Source organism: Bos taurus, chromosome 9, assembly GCF_002263795.3.
Source record: "Bos taurus isolate L1 Dominette 01449 registration number 42190680 breed Hereford chromosome 9, ARS-UCD2.0, whole genome shotgun sequence".
Taxonomy (NCBI): Eukaryota; Metazoa; Chordata; class Mammalia; order Artiodactyla; family Bovidae; genus Bos; species Bos taurus.
The window spans coordinates 43,022,476-43,026,464 of record NC_037336.1 but is presented as its reverse complement, the minus strand read 5'-3'; the positions used below and the strand labels follow the sequence as shown (position 1 = coordinate 43,026,464).

At 39.2% G+C, this 3,989-nt stretch overlaps 1 pseudogene; it reads left to right on the top strand.

The window, feature by feature from the left end:
- Nucleotides 1–873: 873 nt before the first annotated feature.
- On the top strand, nt 874–1,385 carry LOC614649 (large ribosomal subunit protein uL23-like; annotated as a pseudogene).
- The last annotated feature ends 2,604 nt before the right edge of the window (nt 1,386–3,989 follow it).

The following is a 3,989-nucleotide window of genomic DNA, read 5'->3' as shown; positions in this document are numbered from 1 at the left end:
AGTAGGAAAAGTCCTTTTTTAAATAATTTCATTAATTTATTTCTGGCTGTTGGGCCTTCATTGCCCTGCAGGCCTTTTCTCTAGCTGTGTGTGCAGGCTTCTCACTGCGGTGGCTACTCTTGTTGTGGAGTGGGGACTCTAGGGCTCACAGGCTTCAGGAAAGGCACATGGGCTTGGTAGCTGTGGCTCCCAGGCTCTAGGGCAAAGCTCAACAGTTGTGGTGCTCGGGCTTATTTACTCTGCAGCATGTGGGATCTTCCCAGATCAGGGATTGAATCCGTGTCTCCTGCATTGGCAGGCAGATTCTTAACCACTGAACCACCAAGGAAGCCCAGGAAAAGTCTTTTTAAAAAGAGAGAGAGAGCAGAACGCTTAAAAACATCAAAGAGGATCCTTATACAGGGTCAATAGCAAATGCAATTATAGAAAATTAGGTGGTGACATCATATCTTAAGTTACAAGTCAGTTCTTTGTGGGGTAATTTTCCATGTTGGAATTTTGCTTCACATTTTTTCAGCAGCCCTATTTCACTCCCAGAAGCTAGCTGCTCATAGATTCTAGTGGCTCAGTCATGCATGCCAGGGACCCAAAATCTGAGAGGATTCACTTGGTTAACCAAGAACCCTTAGCCAGAGGCAATCTGGTTTCTTTCCCAGGGCTAGTACAAAACAGTGGAAATATTTCCACTCCAAATAGAAACTACAATCTAAAAGTAGCCCTGTTCCCTTTTCTTTTAAAATTTGAACACAAGCAGAAACAAAGAGTAGGATTTCGGTTTATCTTACACTGAGGTTCAAGAAAGGAATTGTAGCAAATATAAAACAAAATTTTAACTGGCACTAGATTATATGACAACTACTACACTTAAAAACTGTATCTAGCGTTTTCATGAAGATGGCACCGAAGGCGAAGAAGGAAACCCCTGCCCCTCCTAAAGCTGAAGCCAAAGCAAAGGCTTTGAAGGCCAAGAAAGCAGTGTTGAAAGGTGTCCACAGCCACAAAAAAAGATCTGGACGTTGCCCACCTTCCGGCGGCCCGAAACCCTGCGGCTCAGGAGGCAGACCAAATATCCTCAGAAGAGCGCCCCAGGAGAAACAAACTTGACCGCTATGCCATCATCAAATTCCCCCTCACCACCGAGTCAGCCATGAAGAAAATGGAAGACAACACACTGGTATCCATTGTGGATGTCAAGGCCAGCAAGCACCAAACTAAACAGGCTGTGAAGAAGCTCTATGACATTGACGTGGCTAAGGTCAATACTCTGATCAGGCCTGATGGAGAGAAGAAGGCATATGTTCAACTGGCTCCTGACTATGATGCTTTGGATGTTGTCGACAAAATTGGGATCATCTAAACTGAGTCCAGCTGGCTAATTCCAAATATAAAAGTTTTCACTATGTAAAAAAAAAAAAAAAACCTGTATCTAGTACAGTTGCTTAGTATAGAACCTGATCAGGAGAGAAGAGAAATAATGCCAACTTCTTGCCAGAAAATCAAAACACTAAGCCATCTGCATATATCTGGACAAAATTATAATTCAAAAAGATACATGCAGTCCTATGTTCATAGCAGCATTATTTACAATAGTCAAGACATAGAAGAAACAAAAGTCAATCGACAGAAGAATGGATAGAGAAGGCGTGGTAATATAAACAATGGAATCTGACTCATAAAAAGGAATGAAATAATGCCATGTGCAACAACAAGGATGGACCTAGAGGGTATCACACCAAGTGAAGTCAGTCCAAAAGAGAAAAACAAACACCATATGACATCACTTATATGTGGAATCTAAAATATTACACAAGTGATCCTATCTACAAACCAGAAACAAACTCAGACATAGAGAAAAGACTTGCAGTTGCCAAGGGGGGAGAGAGGGTGAGAGAGGATGACTTGGGAGCCTGGGATGAGCTGATAGAAACTATTACATATTGAATGGATAACAACAAGGTCCTACTGTATAGCATAGCGAACCTATATTCAATACTCTGTAATAAGCCACAATGTAAAAGAAAAAAACACTAAGCCATTTGTAAGCAGATAAATACCTTCCAGTAATATCCATTTAAATATGTACTGAGGTTTATAGACAAAAGGTACCATTGTGAACACAGGTTAGGATCTTAGGATCCTATGTAATGTGATCCAAGGAACCAGATGACTTTGATGAAGTTCCCCCTTTGCAATCAAACTCAGCAATATTGTTCAAAAGGAACCAAGAGAACAGGAAAAATCTTCGGAGTCAAACCAGTTATAACTGGTCTCTGACCAGTAATGTTTCTGTTCCAATATAAAGTCACTTTTCTAGGGGACTTCACACCATCTGTTTCTGAGGTTTATTTAGACCAGTTTTAGTGATTTTATGCCAAAGGTGCATAAAAAAGTGTTGTTTAACTCATATTTGGCAAGATATTTCTTGAATAAATGAAAGAGGCATGACACCTTCATATTTCTGACATTTTAAAAATATTTTCAAACAAAACACTGAAATACTATATAACAAAAATATTATCAAAGCTCTGCCTACTCTCATTCTTGCATGTGATTATAAATCATTCACTCCGGTCACCCACCATCCATGGGCATGCATCTAGAACTGAAGTGGCACGCTGACTCTAATAAATGCCAGACCTTGCCGAGAAACCTCAGAAATCCATCCAACAGTCGATGGCAAAGAGTCACATGACTAAAATAATCATGTGACTAATGGCTATGCTATTAGTATAGCTGAAAATGAGAAGACCTCATGACCCAGAGATGCCAGGACTAGGTATAAATACAAAAATACACTAGGAAAAATACGAGACATGACAGCATGTTCATTCAACACTGTCTGTAGTAGCATAACTGGGAAAAACCTAAAAGTTCATCAGCAGAAAATTAGATGCATAAACTGTAATATAACTCTATAACTGAATAACAGAATTTTAACTTACAGATGTTAAAATGAATGATTACTATCCATACTAACTTAGCTCTTTAAAATATAATTTTAGTGGGTAAGAGAAATATTTAATATTTCATTCAGTATAATACCATTTATATATACTTTAAAGACATACAAATAGTGAAAATTTAAAATGACCTAAGTGTCCATAAAGAGGAGACTGGATAAATGAAGGCAGTATATAATGGAAGGTATCATTGTTTAAATGATGGTGTAGAGCTCTATTGATTGACGATGAAAAGGTCAGTGATATTTTGCTAAATGAAGATGCAGTATGTATACTATGATCTGATTTTTACTTTCCAAAAAATGTGTGTACATGCATAAGAAATGTTAACTCAGGCTATTTCTGGATGATGGGATAATTGATAGGCTTTATTTTCTTCTTTATACCCTTCTGCATTTTTCTGAATTTTTCTCTGCAATTAGTATTACTTTTATAAGCAGAAAATAACATTTTACTATAAAAAAGAAACAACAAAAATACAATGTAGCAGATTTCCAAAGATGGCTGCACCAGTATATTTCTCACCCCCCACCCCATGCTTTTATTACAGTATGACTTTGACATTTCTCCATAGAGAGCTAGGAAGGAGCCTCTGTTCCCACCCCTTAAAAAGGGGCCAGCTTTTATGAGTTGATTCTAATGAATAGGATGCAAAGTGACTGCATTACTTCCAAGGGTAGGTCTTAAAAGATGACACAGCTTCTGCCTAGTTCATTCTCTCTCTCTTGCCATCTCTCCTTACCCTTGGAACCTAGCCACTGTGTCATGATTTAGCCCAGGTCACATGGAGAGGTTTCATGGAGATGTTCAGGCCAACAGCCCAGCTAGGGCCTCCCTTAGCTAAGAGCCAGCATTGACTACCAGACATGTGAGTGAACTAGCCTTTGAATGATTCCACTAGCCTCAGCTTTTGCTTCATTCAGTTGAGGCCCCAGACACCTCTGCGCCTTGCCCAGAATCTGTGAGCATAATCAACAGTTGCTCTGTGCCACTGTATTTTGCAGTAATTTGCTACACAGTCCTAGAAAC